This window comes from Emys orbicularis, chromosome 1 (assembly GCF_028017835.1).
Source record: "Emys orbicularis isolate rEmyOrb1 chromosome 1, rEmyOrb1.hap1, whole genome shotgun sequence".
Lineage (NCBI taxonomy): Eukaryota > Metazoa > Chordata > Testudines > Emydidae > Emys > Emys orbicularis.
Genome location: NC_088683.1, coordinates 357,934,394 through 357,954,605, shown reverse-complemented (window position 1 = coordinate 357,954,605; position 20,212 = coordinate 357,934,394). Strand labels below are relative to the sequence as shown.

The window sequence follows — 20,212 nt, the reverse complement described above, 5'->3', positions numbered from 1 at the left end:
GAGAGAGAAAAGGCCTGACTGTCAGCATGCTGGGGGCACACAAAGGCCCCCGAACCCACAGAAGGCCAGGTCCTCTGGCACATCACATGCACACAGGACGTTTGGTTTATGGGCGAGAGGACGGCACCAAAACCCACCATTTTGGGCTTCATCTGGGCAGCCTAGGCCACTGAACACAGACTGTCTGGCTCAGCTCTTACCGACAGAAATATGGTGTCAGCACAAAGACCCAGCTGCCTCAAACCCCAGGGTGACCCCCGGAGAAACCCGGTGATGGCAAATGTCCCTCCCCTTCAAGCAGTCTTTTCCACAACCACCTGGTCACCATGGAAGCTCCCCCTTTACCCAGGAATTGCAGGCTTGTCTCATCACTGGCCCTTTAAATGCAGAAGAGAAGCAGCCTACCAGCTCCCTACCAGCTGGTGACTATGCCCATTGGGCCTGATCAGGAGCACAGGACCTGCCAGACTGGATCAGACCCGGGGTCCCTCTAGCCAGGGGCCCATCTCTGACCGTGACTAGCACCAGCTTCAGTGGAAGAAGCCCTGTCTCCGGCAATGGTGGGGTACCCTGCCCCATGGAAAGCTTCCTCCAAGCATGGGGGTTGATATTCCTTCCACAACTCTTGTTGGTTGTATTGTTTTCTCCACTGCTTGACGCCTTGTGCAGCCACGTGCACTGGTGCCATTTCAGTGTGAAATGCTGCCATTGGCCATGAGGAAACAAGGTACAAAGCTGAGGACAATCACTCATTCTGCTTTCCCTTTCTCTAATCAACTTGGGGGGAGACACAGCCTTACACTCGGGACAGCTCACCCTATTCAGGATCAGCTGGAAAGAGAAGAAGGTGGGGGCGGCCCCGAGGCCTTGTCCACATGCACACTTGCATTGCTTTAGCTGAACTGGTTTATAGTTGAGCCAGTGTAAAACCTTGTGGAGATCGTCTGATTTTGGTTTAAGAGGGGCTTATTTCAGTTTATCTTAAACTTCTTCCTAATCGACTTAAGCTACAGCAAATAAGCCTGGTCTAAACCAAAATAATGAGAGTTAGCGCTTCACTTCTACAGCACCCCTCCACCTGGGATCTCAAAGCGTTTCATGCTCGTTAATTAATTAATTCTCAGGTTTTGGTTACACACAGACTTGCACTGGTTTAATTAAACTGGGTTAGTTGAACCAGTGCAACCCTCTGTGTGAACGCTCTGATTTCAGTTTAAGAGGGGCTACTGGTTTAGCTCAAACCTGTTCCTAATCGCCTTAAACTAAACTGATGTAAAAATGTCTACATGGGTTTGCACCGGTTTAAATTCACACCTTTTGTTAAATAAACCAGAGCAATTCCCCATGTAGACAATCCCTCCCATGCTCCCAGGAGGTAGGAATGTTTATCACCATCATGTTAAAGTGAGTCGCTCAAGGTTTCATATTGAGTCAATGCAAGAGCTAAAGGAGACAGGAGGAGTCCAGATTCCTTTACTCTCAGCACTAAACTACTCTCCCTCTCCTTCAAGCAAAATCCTACTCAAGTAGGTTGTTTTATAGACCAAACTTTGTACTTTTAATGGTGCTGTCAGCCCCTTCCTGGTATATTTACTCAGCCTTTCCATTTCTTGGTTTCCCCCTAAAAACCTGCATGCACTGTAACCAACCCAGCTAGCTATAAAATCACAACCATGTGCTGCAGTGAGTTACAGAAGAGAAAAGAGAACTAAGGAATCCCAACAGATGTCAGACATACTAAAGAATAAACCTCCGAGAAATCAGACCACATCTCTTTAAGCACTGCCTGCTCGCTACTCTAGTGGACAGATCAAGACACCAAAAGCAGGGCCGGCTCTGGCTTTTTTGCTGCCCCAGGAAAAAAAGCCTCCCGCCGCCCCCCCCCTCTGCCCCCCGGCGGGGAGCGCAGCAGGGGAGGGCACCGAGCCCGGCCGCGGCCCCGCTCTCCCCGACCGGCCGGAGCGCCGGGAGGAGGGCAGCGAGCCCGGCCGGGGCCCTGCTCTCCCCGACCGGCTGGAGAGCCGGGAGAAGGGCGGAGAGCCCGGCCGGGGCCCCGCTCTCCCCGACCGGCCGGAGCGCCGGGGGAGGGCGGCCCCGCTCTCCCCTACCGGCCGGAGCGCCGAAGGGAGGGCGGCGAGCCCGGCCGCGGCCCCACTCTCCCCGACGGCCGGAGCGCCGGGGGAGGGCGGCCCCGCTCTTCCCTGCCGGCTGGAGTGCCGGGGGGAGGGCGGAGAGCCCGGCCGGGGCCCCGCTCTCCCCGACCGGCCAGAGCGCTGGGGGAGGGCGGCCCCGCTCTTCCCTGCCGGCCGGAGCGCCGGGGGGAGGGCGGCGAGCCCGGCTGCGGCCCCGCTCTCCCCAGCATGCTGGAGCGCCGGGGGAGGGCGGCCCCGCTCTTCCCGGCCGGCCGGAGCGCCGGGGGAGGGCGGCGAGTCCGCCGCCCGGCCCCACTCTCCCCGGCCGGCTGGAGCGCCGGGGGAGGGCGGCGAGCCCGCCGCAGCCCCGCTCTCCCCAGGTGAGCGCCGCCCCCCTCCAGGTGCCGCCCCAATCACATGCTTGGAGGGCTGGTGCCTGGAGCTGGCCCTGGCCAAAAGCCATTTCTTCTGTGATGTGCCCTCACTCCCACCCCATGCACACACACACTAACCCACGTTGCATGTGTTATCCACCTTAGCAACGAAGTACAGGGGAGAAGAGCGAGACCAGGAAACCCAAATGACAGTCCCTAAGCTTCCCCTCTTACAAGATCATCTTATCTTACCTGGTTTTCTCTCTTAGAGCCCAAACCTCAAAACACTATTCAAGGTAGAAGTGGATACAACTTTGTTGTTATCACTTTTCTAACCTGTTATTACTGCACTGTACTAAGTGCTACCCTAGGTATTATGCATTTTGGGCCCATAGTTTCTAAGCAACTCTGTTTATATTTGGGTCCCATTTAGCGCAGAACACATTGTTGACAGATAACAGCTAATGATTAAAAATATCAATTATAATAAAGACAAAATATAATAAATACAAATGAAGGGGGGTTCCAAAGAGGATGGAGCTCGGCTGTTCTCAGTGGTGGCAGATGACAGAACAAGAAGCGATGGTCTCAAGTTGCAGTGGGGGAGATCTAGGTTGGATATTAGGAAACACTATTTCACTAGGAGGGTGGCGAAGCGTTGGAATGGGTTACCTAGGGAGGTGGTGGAATCTCTATCCTTAGAGGTTTTTAAGGCCTGGCTTGACAAAGCCCTGGCTGGGATGATTTAGTTGGGGATTGGTCCTGCTTTGAGCATGGGATTGGACTAGATGACCTCCTGAGGTACCTTCCAACCTTTATATTCTATGATTCTATGAATCGTGATGATTATATTTGCCAATTCCAAGGCCACAAGGGACCACTGTGATCATGTAGCCTGACCTCCTCTGTAATACAGGCCATGAAACTGCCCCAAAATAATTCCTAGAGCAGAGTTTTTAGAAAAACATCCAGTCTGTATTTAAATACTGTCAATGATGGAAAATCTACCACGACCCTTGGTAACTGTTCAATGGTTAATTACTCTCACTTTCAAAAATGTACCTTTATTTCCAGCCTGAATTGGTCTAACTTCAACTTCCAGCCACTGGATCGTGTTATACGTCTCTCTGCTAGACTGAAGAGCCCATTATCAAATATTTGTGTCCCATGTAGATACTTATAGACTGTGATCAAGTCACCCCTGGACCTTCTATTTGTTAAGCTAAACAGATAGACTCAAGGAACTCTATCACTGTAAGGCAGGTTTTTTAACCCTTTAATCATTCCCATGGCTCTTCTCTGAACCCTCTCCCATTTATCAACATCTGTCTTGCATTGTAGGCACCAGAACTGGACACAGGATTCCAGCAGTGGTCACGCCAATGTCAAACACAGAGGTAAAATAATCTTCTACTCAAGGTTCCTGTTTATGCATCCTAGGATCACATTAGCTCTTTTGGCCACAGCGTCACATTGGATCTCAGGTTTAGTGGATTATTCTCCACGGCCTCCAAAATCTTTCTCAGCGTCACTGCTTCCCAGTATAGTCTCCCATCCTGTATACACTTAGCTGTATTAAAACACATTTTTTTGCTTGTGCCCAGTTTACCATGCAATCCAGATCGCTCTGAAGCAGTGACTCATTCTCTTCATTATTTACCATGCCCCCATTTCACTGGAAATATACCAGCTTGATGACGATTCCCCATTTATAGTTACATTTTGAGATCTATCCGTTAGCCAATTTTTAATCCATTTAATGTGTGCACCATGTTAACTTTATATCATTGTGGTTTTTTAAATTGAAATGTCATGTGGTACCAAGTCAAATGCCCCACAGAAGTCTAAGTATATTATGTCAACACTATTGCCTTTATCAATCAAGTTTGTCATCTCATCAAAAAAAACCCCAAAAAACAAGTGTGACAGGATCTGCTTTCCATAAACCCTTGTTGACTAGCATTAATTACATTACCCTCCTTTAATTCTTTATTAATTGAATCCTGTATCAGCTATCTCATTATCTTTCCAGGGATTAATGGCCAATAATTACCCGAATCATCCCATTTACCTTTTTTAAAAATTGGCACAACATTAGCTTTCTTCAAGTGTTATGGAATTTCCTTAGTGCTCCAAGTTTTACTGAAGATCAACATTAATGGTCCAGCAAGAGCCTCCCCAGCTCTTTTAAAACTCTTGGATGCAAGTTCTCTGGACTTGCTGATTTAAAAATGACTTATTTTAGTAGTGTCTGTTTAATATCCTCCAGAGATACTAATGGAATGGAAAGAGTGTTATCATCACCCTGTGATGAGACTATATCATCATCTGTTTTTTCCCCCAAACACAGAACAGAAATATTTATTGAACACTTCTGCCTTTTCTGCATTATTATTGATAATTCTAGCATTTCCATCTAGCAATGGCCCAACACCATTGTCAGGATTCTTTTTGTTCCTATTATATTTTAAAAACTCCTTCTTATTGTCCTTAACTCGACTGGCCCTAGAGTTCTCCTTGTGTTCCTTGGCTTCCCTTATCAATTTTCCACAATTCCTAACATCTGATTTATATTCATGGCTATCAACTTCACCTTTCTTCTATTTGTTATATATTATTCTTTCACTTTTTACTATCTGGAGGCAGGACATTCTCCTCCCTGCTCTAATGATGGCCAAGTCAATTGACCCTTTAGGGCATGGTGTGAAGCTGCTCTGCTGTATTTAGGTTCTTACGTAGCACTCATCCCCATGGGATCTGAGTCCTGATTTTCTCAGCCTTTTCTCGGAAGGGAGGTGATTTCAGGGTATGTATATAGACCAGGTGAGAAGTTAGGTTTTTTGACATTACCCATTAAGACCTGATCCAGAGATCAATGGGTAGACACCTAATAGTATGTCACAGGCTTGCCTGGGCCAACGAAATGTCTCATGAAGTGAGTGCGCCCTGATTTCACAGCTGTAAATTGATACTTAAATCAAAATTCCCAAACACAAAACAGCCCTTTGCTGGCTTAACCAAAAGGTGCAGTCAGAGATAGGCGCAGGCCAGGCTTCTTGGGTTCAGATCCTTCCTCCCCTGTTCCAGCTTCACCCAGAATTGGCCTCTGGAAGAAGCAGCCAGACCTTTTTATCTTGCCTGATGAGCCCTGATTGGCTCCTGCCTGAGAACCAATCCTCACTGCTGCTGCTCTTGGGCAGTCCCTCTGGGCAGCCCTTGGAGGACTGAACTCAGTGCTCTTCTTCCCCAGAAGATCACCTTCTGCTGGCAGGGTGTGCCAAAGACGTGGGGCTTTCAGGGTGGGGGATGTCACAGGGCTTCCTTGGGCTTTGGACGTGGCCCTCGATCTGCGTATTGTTCTCTGGGCCCCACCTTTTGCATTCATTGAATACTCAGCACGAGAAGGGAAATGGTCTAGCAGTGCTCTATGATGGGGGGCAGGCACCCAAAAGAAACAGCTCGGTGCCATCATGTAGTGTCACTGCCAAGCCCCCGTCGCCCTTGCTCGTTAAAGATACAGTACAATAATAGCCACGTTAGTGGGCCCGATCCTGCTCCTGTTATTCATGACAGAAATTCTGCCACTGATTTCAATTGGAGTAGGTTTGGGTATTTATGTAGGCCCTACAACAATTTGGGCCCTGCTATTTATTGCAAGGCCAATGAGTCAGCAGGAGCACAAGTTAACTATCCATCCTTATTCCCCCATGAGGGGAGGGGGGGTAATTAGTTTGCCTCCCCTGAGCAGGGAGGTTTAGCTGCCAAAGTCAATGGATCTCGGGGGCTCCAGTGGAGATCAGGATTACGGCCCTGTGGTGATGGCAGGGCTCCCCTTGCTAGCAACTGCCCCTGGAACACCCCTGGCATGGGGCAGAAAAGTCAGTACAACCCCAGGCTATACAAACTTTAAAGCAGATGCTCCACCCATTTATAGGGATGATGGATTCACAGCTAGTTCCCCAGCTCCTTTCCTATTCCCTCCTGCCCATCCTTTCACTCTCACACCTCTTGATCCCTAACCATATGGGGGGCCAGGAGGCTGCGATGCCGCAGAGCTGGCTGGTCGCTGTCAGAAACCAGCTCGGCTTGCATCCCAAACTCTGGCAACTTAGCCCCAAGACAAATTCTTGGCAAGGCCTCTTTAATTCCCCACTGTATCCGGCTCGCTCCTTGTATGATGAGGAAGAATTTTGGAATCTTAAATCAGAGGCTGGAACAGATGGCGGTGGCTTGGCTTACAGATGTGTCCATTAAAAATCAAAATATTCTGCAGTGCCGAGGGACCGTTCCCTAGGCAGGAGGTTTTGTACCATTGATACGTGTTGGAGCAAGAGCCAGGAGGTCAAGAAACATACTCCCCAATGAGGGACATTCTCTGTGACCGGGCTCCACTGTGACTGGGATCCATCTGTAGCTAACCCCCCCACCCTATTCAGCTTAATACTCTGGGGAAAGAGACCTCTCCATCGAATAAAAGTAAGGGAGGTTAGCTAGCCTCCAAACCCCACGGACGCACAAGCTCTATCAGACATCCCCCCAGCAGGACCTTCCTGCCAGAAGAGACATTGATTTAAGCCAGTATAAAAGTAAATGCAATGGATCATCCTAGACTTTACGACAGTCTGAGCAGATGAGGGGTCAAAAGCGTATCTTTATCAAGAGTGGAGTCTTCTAGTGTCCAGAGGGAGCGGGGGGTGAGTAGGTTTCTGGACATCCAGGATATACGTGTCCAGGATACCTCAGGATGAAAAGCAGCAATAACAATAGCATCCCGCTGTACTGCTCTAGTGCCTCTCATCTGCACACATTAGCTCAGTCATTTACTAAGCCTCACTCCAGCCCTCTGTGCGAGGACGTTATTATTATCCCTACTTCACAGATTGGAATGCTAACGCACCAAGCACCCAGTCACACTCTGATTCAAGTCGGTAACGCTGACTTCAGTGTGAACAGGGTTGGGTCCTCTGAGGGCTGCTCAAGTTGACACACTAGGTTAGTGGCAGAACGGGGAATAGAACCCAGGAGTCCTGATTTCCACCTGCCCTGTCTGCCAGATGCCAGTATCTCCGCGGTAAGAGTTCAGGCTACCGCTAATGAAACATTTAGCATAGGGGTTTCAAGAGGGCTGGCCTAAGCGTGCTCGATGAGCAGATTGCAAGCCTGTGTGATGCAGTGGTGGGGTTTTACCCATAAGGCTGTGAGGACAGTTTTGGATTCCCTGCAAGCACAGGCGGAGCATTTGAAACAATACGTTAAGTCCCTCAGTGACTAGGGCTCCTTCCCTCTTCAGAACCACGCTGGGCTCTAAGGAGAGTCAGAGCGAAGTGCCCGATCTCCAGGAGCAGTGGTGCAGGAGCACTGGGTATAGTGCTGGAGCCACGCTGGAGCCCCATCCGGTATTTCAGGCGCTGGAGTGATGCTCTGGACTGCTCCGGCAGCCCTCCAGCCCACTCCAGGAATGCTGAGCACCCCCAATCCCAGCTGAAATCAACAGGACCTGCAGATGCTCAACATGTCTGAAAGTCAGGCTGCATCCTTGGTACCGCCCCATTCCCTGTCCATCACCACCGCTGTCTCCACTGTCCACTCGGTCCCGCAGACTTAACAGTCTCGGTGTCGTCTGGGGGTTTGTGTCTATCCTTCTCCCCCACACGCAGCTTCTCACAGAATCCTGCTGCCTCTTCCCCTGTGGAGACGCCCCTCAAGCTGTGCTGTGGAGCGCCCTTCCTGGTGTTCTGCACAACGAAACAGTTTGACAGCCAAGCACCGGGGGATGAAGGGGTCATACAGGGAAGGGGATTATTCCCTTCGAAAGCTGGACAGCCACTGCTCCACAAACCTCACTTCATGTGAGATGGAGCTTGGTAAGTGTATGACTGGGATTATATGACGGGGATGCCTGTGATAGCAGGGGACTGAACCCATGAGGTCCCTTCCAGACCTATGTTCCTATGCTCCAACCCATATTCTCCTTTGGGGTCCCCCTTGTCTCTCCCTTGCTCCAGTGCGCCTCAGGACTTTGTCATGCCATTCTTTACACTCAGGAAACATCTAGAGGCTCTTACAGGAGAGGCAGCACGTCCTAATGGACAGAACACTGGCCTGGGACTCTCGGAGACCTGGGTTCTATTCCCCAATCTACTGGATGACCTTGGGCCAGTCACTTCACCTTTGTGTGTCTCAGTTTCCCTATGTGTAAAAAAAAATAATAATGATTCTGACCTTCTTTATGAAGGCTGCCCACACTGATCCCTTCTCAGACACTGCTTGTCTCCACCCTTATGCCTGATCTCTTCTCAGCTGTACCAAATTTGTCAGAGCGAGGCTGTCAAGTCAGTGCTGCACACATCTGAGCTTAGGATGACGAATGGTGCTAGCAGCAAACAGAGAGAGCCGCACGTGGCAGAGAAGGCACCACCTGATAATGGCTGCAGAAAGGAAGCAGCAGCAACGTAGCCATTATCGTTGCTTCCCCTGAGAGCCTATTCCACCCGTCCCTAGTTCACCCCGAGATTCACTCCCAAATTCTCGTTCATTTCATTTCACCTCCTTCCTCCAACTTCTACCCACTTTGGCCCATGGTGAGTCATTGCCTCTCCGGTATTCCCAGCTTCCTGTACCACGGTCTGCGACCAGGCCAGACCCGTACACAAAGCACTCAAACATCAGCACTTCAGCCCTTGTGACAGTGCTGGCGCGGGATAGGGAACGAGGGGTTTGCTGATCAGAGGGCAGAGGCCCATGTGCGTAAGCATGAGGCTGGAGGGCATCAGAGCAGCAGCACCTTGCTCCCTCCCATGCTGGCGTCGGCTGTGTGGGGATTTAGCGACAGTGCAAATAAATGGGAAAGTGAAATTGCTCCTGCCAAAGAAAGCTCCAAGGAGCTTTGATGTGCCCAGCAGGCACTTAGAGCCACACCAGCAGGCGGGAGGAGCCCACTGCACTGATTAAATGCCTCCGAAAGAACCAGGCAGTGGGTAACAGCAGGTGTTCCCCCCCTCACAGGTTTGCAACGAGCCCCTTTTCACAGGCTGGAGTCACCCAAGCTTTGTCTAAAGCCGGGCAGCACTGCCTGCCTGGCACGAGCCAACAGGGCACCCCGATTCGAATTCCACACAGCACGCTGCAGCAGCCTTGATATTCCTTACGGCAACGGGGCTGGCGGAGATTAGAGATGCCAGCACGGGAGAGTCCATCTGGATCCGGGTCAAAATGGGGAATCACACGTGAGGGGAAGCACACGTCAAGATGGGGAATCGCACGTCAAGCTTGGAACTGTGGCCTTGACCTCCGTTCTAAAGATAAAGGCAGACCAAGGTAGGCGGCAGAAGGCTACAGGCTGGGCTCAGCCCTGGGCCGTAACTTCGGCAATGAGTCACGGGCAGGATTACAACTCTCCCTTTCGCTGAGACACTTCTCAGCCATTTGTTACTCAACCCAGGGCCTTGCTGGATCCCCAGCTGCTGTAAGACAATCACACACCAGCCGTGACCGGGCCAGGATTTTCCCCCTTTGTTTCTGGCCACACAGACCTTGCTACCCCCATCCACGCCTTTGCCCCTTCCACATTACGCTGCTGCAATGCGCTCTCCATGGGGGTGCACTGGAAATCGACTGGGGATCTGCAGCTATTTGGGCAAATGGGGTTTCTCATTAGGAGCACATGACCCTAGTACTCCCTGCTTGGCACTGGCTGCCTGCAGGTTCCCAATGGAGTCCAAGGTGTGGTTGGTGACCTAGGGAGCCCTAAATGGCCTTAGATTCCCCCTCTTTGTGACACCTACGCCCCCCCGCTATGCCATATGTACGGCCCCAGCTACATCTGCAGAGCCGGCGGAGCTGCACCTCCCTTGATTTAACAGAGGGGGCTTGTGGCAGGGTGTTTTCCCGGAGAATTTGGAATTCATTGCATCCAGGATCAGAAATACCCCAGATCTGTGGATCTTCAGGGCACGCTGCAAAAAGCCCAGCTCTTTTCTTAGGCTTGGCCCACCACTTTAATGCAGCCACCTCTGGGGAGGAATGCAGCAGCTGTTTATGGCCCCGACTCAGCAAAGCACTTAACCAGAAGCTTAATTTTAAGCATATGCTTGAGTGCCGTACTCATCCGGGCCTGAGAAGGTTGTGTCCATTTCACTGACAGGGGAAATATAGACACGAATTGACAGACTGTAAATATCCAAGCTGAAAGGCGGCTGAGACACAAAGAACTCACACCTCTGCTCTTCCCAACAGGTTCAGGGGTCTTTAATGATCAAACATGGCCCCATGGTCTGTATTCATCAGAGAAAACAACACCTCCTGCAGCACAGTGACCCCTGACGCCCCACCGGGCAGGGGTAAGTCCTCACGCAAAGGGAAAAGTCCTACCTGATGAGTCATTTATTCCAATCCGATTCTCCCTACCTTGCTGGAAAGTTACAGCCCCGCAGCAGGGTACACTCCAGAACATCAGCAATGGAATGCCTCCCGCGGCGCCGGCAAACCCCTACCGAGAGCTCGCCAGTGGGAAAGCGTAGTTCCGACTCCTACCCGGTGCCTGTTCACGGGCCTCGCTCCTTAATTATCAATTAAAAGCTTCTAAACACACCACTGGGCTAATCTGATGTAATTATTGGATTAATTACATGCCGAGGACTAATCTAAGTGTTCATTTTAAGAGGTGCTGCTGCTGCTCCAGGCCAGCCACGTGAGTCAGCCCCGCGGCTGTTCTCCAACCCACACACACAGCCCGAGCTGCAGCAGCAAACGGCCCTGCGGGTCTCTGGCAGAGCAGCGAGGATCTCGGCCACCGCAGCCTGCTTGCCTACCACCTGCGCTTGTGTCTGGACAGCTCACCCCCCACCCCCTGCGCTCACAGGGAGCCTGGCCTGGGTGAGGGCTCAGTGAGGCGCTCGGGATTGGGCCGATCGTTACGATGGGCTGCATGCCCACACAGGGGAGGAAGAATCTCCCCCTGCCCCCAATACTCCTGTGTGGGGTACCCCAACCTGGGATCAACAATAAGTGCTGCACACCTGCTACTCCCTTGGGAGCAGGTGGGCAGGGAACTGGTGCAGGCTGGGGAAGGAGGGGACAAGCTAGCAGCAAATCGCTGTTCCCCTGGAGCACTGGGGAAGCCAGGCGGGGACTGTGCCTCCAAGGAGCATCTGAGACAGCCCGCCCCCAGCAGCTATTCCTGCAGCTCTCGCGTTGCCCCCGGCCCCCGCGTCCCCATGTTATTCAGTTCAGATCGCCCACTGGTCTTAGATCTCTGCTCGGGACACGCAGGGCCATCAGTGCTTGCCCGGCCTGGAGGGTCTCTCTCTGCCACTGGGTGCCAGAGGCACAGAACACATACGCTGGCCTTCTCAAAGGCCCAGCCCAGCCACCTAGTCATCAAGGGATCTCGGTCCAGCGCCTCGGTCTCCTTCAGAGTCAAACACTAGAGAAGGGAAAACCAGAGGCAAGCAGCCTTGCAAGGCTGCAGCCAATGCACCGAGGGCGCCCGGGGCTGCCATGAAGCACTCAGGAAGGGAGAGACGTCATCATGGCAAGGGGTCTACAGGGATGGCCAAAGGAACCAATGCCCCCCAGGAGATCTGGAGAGCCCCAGGAGATCGGTAGCAGCACAAAGGGGAAACTGCAGGTTCCAGGAAGGCAGCTCCTGGAAACGGCGTTGGGGGGACGGGATTATTCTGAACGTCTGTTCACCCACTCACCAAGCCTGTCTATTCAGCTACCTGCATTTCTAATGCCCCCTACACCAGTGCCCAGGTACCTGACCACACGGAAAAGCCACATGGCATCTAGCAGGCACACAACTCTCTGCTACTCACCCCATTAGAACCGCAGTTCTGCAAGGGGCAGGGGAGACCTCAGTGCTTGTCTTCCGGAGAACGTCATTGGCTTCCGGTGCTTACAGGGGTGGGGGCTCAGAGCAGCCCAGGCGATGCTGCAGATGCTCAGATCAGGGATCCAGAGCAGGGGGAAGGGCAAGAAGGAAAAGGTCTGACAGGTAACAGTGATCAACATTGCAGATTCCTGCTACTGCCGCCAGTATTTCAAGTACACAGGAGAAAGTGATGGCAAACTGACCGCCCCCCTCCCCTCCATTATAACGGAGATCTCAGGTGGGCACCCTCCCGGGACGTCTCAGCGGGGAACATAAGAACGGCCATACTGGGTCAGACCAAAGGTCCAGCTAGCCTAGTATCCTATCTTCCGACAGAGGCCAATGCCAGGTGCCCCAGAGGGAATGAACAGAACAGGTAATCATCAAGTGATCCATCCCCTGTCGCCAATTCCCAGCTTCTGGCAAACAGAGGCTAGGGACACCATCCCTGCCCATCCTGGCTAATAGCCATTGATGGACCTAGCCTCCATGAATTTATCTAGTTCTTTTTTGAACCCTGTTATAGTCTTGGCCTTCACAACATCCTCTGGCGAGGAGTTCCACAGGTTGACTGTGCGTTGTGTGAAGAAATACTTCCTTTGGTTTGTTGTAAACCTGCTGCCTATTAATTTCATTTGGTAACCCCTAGTTCTTGTGTTATGAGAAGGAGTAAATAACACTTCCTCATTTACTTTCTTCACACCAGTTATGATTTTATAGACCTCTATCATATCCCCCCTTAGTCGTCTCTTTTCCATGCTGAAAAGTCCCAGTCTTATTAATCTCTCCTCATATGGAAACTGTTCCATACCCCTAATCATTTTGGTTGCCCTTTTCTGAACTTTTTCAAATTTCAGTATATCTTTTTTGACATAGGGCGACCACATCTGCACGCAGTATTCAAGATGTGGGCGTGCCATGGATTTATATAGAGGCAATATGATATGTTCTGTCTTATTATCTATCCCTTTTCTGATGATTTCCAACATTCTGTTAGGTTTTTTGACTGCCGCTGCACATTGAATGGATGTTTTCAGAGAACTCTCCACAATGACTCCAAGATCAGTTTCTTGAGTGGTAACAGCTAATTTACACCCCATCATTTTCTATGTATAGTTGGGATGATGTTTTTCAGTGTGCATTATTTTGCATTTATCAACACTGATAAATTAGGGGAAGAAGCAAAGGCAATTCTACACGGGATGTCAAGACATGCTGACACAAGTAGCCCATGCAGGTTTGGCCTCGACCCTGCAAACGCCTAGGCCTTTAGATCAACCTCGCTACATCGCTCAGGGCTGTGAAAAATTTCAGGCTCTGAGCGCCATCGGTAGGTTGACCTCCTCCGCACTGCAGATGCAGCCAGGTCTGTTGATCTAGCTACCACCTCTGAGAGAGGTGGATTAACTATACCGAGGGAAAACCCCCTTCCATTGACACAGGAAGTGTCTACACTAGGGCTCTGCAGTGGTGGTGGAGCCGCAGCGCTGCAGTTGTGCCACGGTAGCGGCTGTCGTGTAGACACAGCCTCGCACATGACTGACCTTGTTACCGTGAGTGCGGAGATCAGTGGGAGCGAGGTGAGCAGGTGTGTGGGTGTGTCTGTGGCACTGGGGGCTTGGAGAGCTACTGCACGTGCCGACCCAGCCAGCAGACTCTCCCCAGATCAGGCCGCACTGGAGGAAGGGAGAAGTTCAGTGTAAAGAAACTGAGTTTAACTTCCGGAGTTTCACAGATCCTCAGCTGGGGTCAATCGGCATCGTTCCACTGCCGTCAACGCGGCTCCACCAGCGCGGGATCTGGCCCGCTGGAGAATTGAGAAGAATCCTAGGAAACCTGCACACACGTCTTATCCCGTTTGCCTGGAGATGAACAACGCCTTCCGGGAGCCTTTTCTGCTATTAACCCCACACGCAGCGGGGACACTGCCGAGACTTCAAACACGCTCTCTGGAGGAAAGCAGCCGGCGACTCTGACCAAACGCATGCTGGAAGCGGCTGACGGGAAAGCCAACCCAACACGGACGAGTTGCCAAGGACGGGAGGGGAAATCATCTTGAGAGGAAGAAGAACAGAAAGGCAACCGGCTGAGCCCTGAAGGAAGCAGGGGTGTGTGGGATGCAGGTGGATGCACAGAGCAAGTACAAGAGTTGGGGTCCCTGAACCAGGAAGGACCTTTCTCCAGCCTAGCCCACGAGGGGCCAAAGAAGTCAGCGAGAAGGAGCAGCCCAATCCCAGTGGCCCTGGTAAGGCAGAAGGGGCAATAACGTGAATCCCTTGCACCTAAATTGTCCTAGGCCGCGTCTTAGTGCAAACGCATAGTGACTGCCCACTCCTAGCGCGGGGGACGGATGTTCTTGTGGCTAAGGCACAGGGCTCTCGGGAGACCTGGAGCGCAGCCCTACCTCTGCCATGATCTTTTGCACATCCCCCGTGTCTCAGTTCCCTCCCTGTATAAATGAGGATGACGACCAACCTCACAGGCTCAATTCACGCGCGTGAGGGCGGCACTTGGCAGCTGCTGTAGAATGGCTCGGTGTTGCTTTACGTCCTACAAGGGGGCAAGGTCGACTGGTCCCCCCTTCCCACTGCCTGTATCCTAGCCATGGTGAGCACTGTGTGTTCATGACTAGGGCGAGCAAACACAGACCCTGGGATCGGTTTGGCTGCTGGAGCACGGCTAGCAGGACATTTGGGGCCTGATTCCCAGTACCGGGGGGGGGGGGGGGAGGGCTTAGCACAGACACAAGGACGTCTGCATGGGCCATTTCCCAGTGGCAAATGCCTGGGGCTAGGTACGTGCCCTGCGTGTGCTAAACAGGGATCTGTGCAGGCAGGTTTGCAAAAGAGGGAGAGTTACCCCTGATGTCAGGCTTCTCATCCAGACAGCTCAAAGCACTCTCTCCTCAAGAGCCCTGTCTTCCAAGATGGGGGAAATTGAGATGGAGAGGGACAGTCAGACTGGATCAGCTCTGAGATCAATCTTGTCCGGTATCTTGTCTCCAGCACCGGAGGCTTCAGATGAAAGTGCAAAACACCTTGAAGCAGAGGTGAACCGACCTGCCCAGCGTCAGGCAGCAAGGCCGGGACAGAGGGGAGACGAGAACTCAGGCCTCCTGACTCACAGCCATTCACTCTATCCATCGGCCCACACTGCCTTTTGGTCCCTGTCTGGGTAAAGGCCACCAAGCTCTTCACACTCCCCCACTGAGGGGGTAACGCCAGCGAGACATTTCTACCTCCACTCGGCCCTGTGCAGAGCCCTGACAGAAGCTCCTCTTCCTCTCATTAAAAGACTGAGTTTCCAGAAAGGCTCCAAAGCGGAAGAGAAGCAACATGTGTCTGCAGACACTCGGGCACGTCTGTGCTGGAACCTGACGGGGATGTGCCAATGACGCCCTGCTGCTGCAGCGATCAGTGATGGGAAAGCGCTGTAAGAGGAGGCACTTCCCTCCCGAGTGCTGCAGAATAGCATGATCGTAGGAACACAGAAATGGCAGGCTGGCCTAGACCTTGAGAGGTCATCTAGTCCGGCCCCCTGCACTGACGCAGGACCAAGCAAACCTAGAGGATCCCTGACGGGGGGTTGTCCAGCCTGTTCTTTAAAAACCTCCAGTGACGGAGATTCCACAACCTCCCTTGGCCGCCAATTTCAGAGCTTAACTATCCCTAGAGTTGGAAAGCTTTTCCTACTATCTAACCTAAGTCTCCCAGGTTGCAGATTAAATTTATTACTTCTTGTCCTATTTTCAGTGGACAAGGAGAACAATTGATCCCCAGCCTCTTTTTAAAAGCCCTTAACAGATTTGAAGACTGTTATCAGATCCCCCCTTCAGTCTTCTTTTCTCAAGACTAAACTTGCCCAATGTTTTAAAACTTTACCTCGGAGACCAGGTTTTCTAAACCTTTGATCATTTTTGTTGCTCTCCTCTTGACTTTCTCCAATTTATCCACCTCTTTCCTAAAGTGTGGCACCCAGAACTGGACACTGTATGCCAACTGAGGCCAGGGGTGAAAGTGGGCCGGTACGGGCTGGTACGGCCTACTGGTAAGAAGCCAGTACGGGCCCGTACCCAGCCGACGGCGGGGGAGGGGCAGCGACGTTAAAGCGCTGCTGTGGCAAAGGACCCTCCTTAAAGCGCAGCCGCGGCAGCGGCCGGAGCCCCTGGCCCTTTAAATCACCACCAGAGCCCCGGGCGGTGCAGGCCAGGCAGCGTGGATGGGCTGGCTGGGGGAGGCTGACCCGCAGCCCCGCCCCTTCCGCCTGAGGCCCCGCCCCTTCCGGGGGCCCGGAGCCAGGCCCCCGTACCAGTAAGAATTGAATATTGCTTTCACCCCTGGCTGAGGCCTCACCAGTGCCGAGTAGAGCGGGACAATTACCTCCCATGTCTTACATACGACACTCCTGTTAACACACCCCAGAATGAGATTAGCCTTTTTCACAACAGCATCACCCTGTTGACTCATGTTCAATCCGTGAGCCGCTCTAACCCCAGCTTCTTTTCAGCAGGACATTGCTGCCTAGCCAGCTGTCCCCCATTTTGTAGTTGGGCGTTTGATTTTTCCTTCCTAAGTGAACTATGTTGCACTTGTCTGTATTGAATTTCATGCTTGCTGTGGCCAGTTCACCAATGAGCACAGGGACAGCCAGACCACAACAGACCCATAGTCCATCCAGTCCAGTATCCTGCCTCTGACAACGACCGGTACCAGATGTTCAGAGGAAGCAGATACAAGATAAGCTGCCCCCACACAGCTGTCATGCTGATCTCTCCGGAGGGGTCCGAGAGACGTCTTGGCAACCCAGCTGTGCCGGCAGCTCCTTGGCAAATTACATATCCAGAAAACAAGAGGCTTCCTAACAGCAGCGCTGCAATGAAAATGGTGGAGACGCCAGTGGTGCTAGGAGTCCCCCCTCTCCCCACAACACCCAGCAATCTTTCCGTTTTCTAAGCAGCGCGCCCGTCCTCATGCGGACCCTGTGTGCGTCCCAGGCAGCCTGGTGAGCTTTCAGCGGACTGGTTCAGCCACAGCTCAAGTTCTGCAGCCCCAGGCCCAAGGCACAAAGTGCCTCACAACATGACAAACAATAGGCCCGAGCCTGCTATGGGATGTTGGTCACTCCTACTGTCTTCACTAGGAGCAGAGGCCGCTCAACACCTCCCGTTGGGCATTCTATGCACCAAGGGGTCTATTCCATTCCGCTAGAGGTGAATAGGAACTGGGCATCCACTTCCCCCACCTCCCAAATGCAGCCACCTCTGGGGAGGAATAGTGCCAACCACAACAGTGGTATCTACCCTTCACAACAGTTCAGTTTCACATTGGAGCCAAAAGATGACACCTCAGCAGGACGGGCCACCCTGCACAATGCTGAAGCTCTGAGGTCAGCGATGCCCAGAGGGAAGACAGCTACTTATGAAGGGCCTGATCTAACTGCCACTGAAGCTAATGGAAAGAGTCTCCCGATATGACCAGTGCCACTTCCTGCAGCACCCTGGATGCTTCCTTGGAATTCCTTCCCTGCAGACACTGACTGGCCAGAGCCTGCTTAGCAGATGTGCGCTCCTCTGCCACACCTCCATCAGGGTACATCATCCACAGGGATGAGGATGCAATCTGACACCCGACGGCTCCCAAACTTCCATCCAACACAGGATCCGAAGGGTTAAAAAACAACAACCACCTACCCATACTTCTACCCTGCTTTTCAAAAGGAACCCCTCTCTCCTCTGTCCATTGAGCCATCCACACGCTATCACATGACAGCTGCCAATCCTGAAAGCAGCCTGGGGTAAATAATTCTTAGACAAGCCAGCACGCAGGCGGGGAATGCATGAAAAAATAATGATAATGTATATTTTAATCACATTTGCTTCACTTCGCTAGATGCTTTCACATGGCACACACCATCCAAGAGTAAAATGCTAGCGACACACCCACTAATAATAGGGTTACCAGATAGCAACTGTGGGGGTGGGGGGTAATAGGCACCTATATAAGAAAAAGTCCCCAAAAACGGGACTGTCCCTTTAAAAACAGGACGGATGGTCACCCTAACGAATAAAGAGAAGGAAAGCTCATGGAATTGGTAAGCAACGGGCTACTGATCAATCTGTCACTTCTAGGTCACCAGTTCAAACACAGCCCTGCTGGGTAATAATCAAAACTCCCTACCGTCTGAGGGCTCTTTAGGAGCTTAGGCCCTGCCCTGTGTTAAGCTTGCCTGCCGGGGGAGAGGAGGGACTGGAGAGAGGAGGCAGTCTGCGTGAAAACAAGACGAGCAACCAACTCCTACCACAGCCACTGGTTACTGCTTCAGAGACAAATCAGCATCAATCTGCAAGAGATCGCATGAGCTACAGGTGCCAGCGTCCCCCGCGCTAGGGAATTCCAAGGTGTCGGGGACTCACCCCCAAAAGGCAATTTTGCAATCACGAAAACTGGCACGACGCGGGGCATAAATAGCAACGCAAAAGTGTTAACGTGCGGGTGACCATTGCCGCTGCACACGTGGCTAAGCCGCCCATCCCCGCGACATTGGGGTGAACCAGACATGCTTTGCATCGGGAGTGACTGACGTTACCTAAGCACAGGGCCAAATGCTCAGGCAAAGTCTGAGGTTTTCCCAAGTAAAAACCAAGGAGGGATTTCAGGATTCGGCCCACGGGGAGAAATAGACAGCACGATCCCACCCCATACAGTACCTAAACTTTAAAAGGGGAAAAACCTAGCAGGGGGAATGCCACAGTGCCAGGGAGTCGAGAGCCCACAGTACTTGCGCCCAATTCCCGTCTCAACTACTCCACTGTGAGCAGCGGGGGTACAGCAGCGTAGCCCACAGGAGGGTTTGACCCTGCGTGTAGGTTTGAATGAATGGGGATGGGCCTAGGACTCCATAGATGCCATTACATGGCACACAATGGCCACTAGGCACTTCCCAGAGCCTGAGATTCCACTGTGATTTGGTCTCATTTTCTATCCGCTCAGCACAGGTCTCGCTGACCTACACAAGGACAATCAGCTCCCAGGGCAACAGCAGGGACAAACCCCAGATCCGCCTGCTCTGTAAGCAACTCGAGCCCTTGAACGAAAGGCGACCCTGTTAGCTGTACAGGGCTCATGACACACAGTCGAGCCGTTCTGATTCTGTCCAGTAGACGGCAGTGCTGCACCCATACCAGGTTAACACAGCAGGCATGGGTGTACATGTACAGGAGTGAGTTCATGATGGCTCTGGAGTCTGAATTTAAGCCCAGCTGGTTGGGAGGCACAGCACAAACTCCCTTAACCAACACCTATACCTGCGCTAACCCCCAGGCATTAAGCCCCATGGCCCTGGCTTCTGAACATACAAACAGGAAGCCCTCTGCAAAAAAACCAGCCAGGCTGCAAGCAGTGCATAGAAACACGCAGCTGCAAATGCACTGGGGACTGGAAGAAAATCTGGGGATGGGGCAGGGACGCGGGAGTCGCAGAGCCAATGTGGAGGGGGTTGCTTTCCTACTGATTGCAATGGGTATACATAAGGGGCTGACAGCGATTCACTAGCCCTTCCCCTCGCTCCGCCCCTCCCGTTCCTCAGTTACATTACTCAAAGCAGACAGATTTCCTGAACCTATAAAGGAAATAAGCTGATTGGCCAAGACCAGCCTGTAGCATCTTTTCACCTATGTCTGTAGCAGGCTATAAATAAGTCATTCTTGCCTTGCAGAGTATTATTCCATGGAAAAGTACTAACTATGGGGGCTGATCCTGCTCCCACAGGAGTTCCACCACTGACTCCAGTAAGAGCAGGTTCTGGCCCTGCTTTACTGATGGGCTACGTACACT

General features: G+C 52.2%; 1 protein-coding gene across 1 annotated transcript in view; it reads right to left on the bottom strand.

Annotated features, from left to right (window-relative positions):
• The window catches only part of ARHGEF17 (Rho guanine nucleotide exchange factor 17), a 249,539-nt gene that overhangs the window by 81,009 nt on the left and 148,318 nt on the right, over positions 1–20,212 (bottom strand). The window lies entirely within an intron of this gene.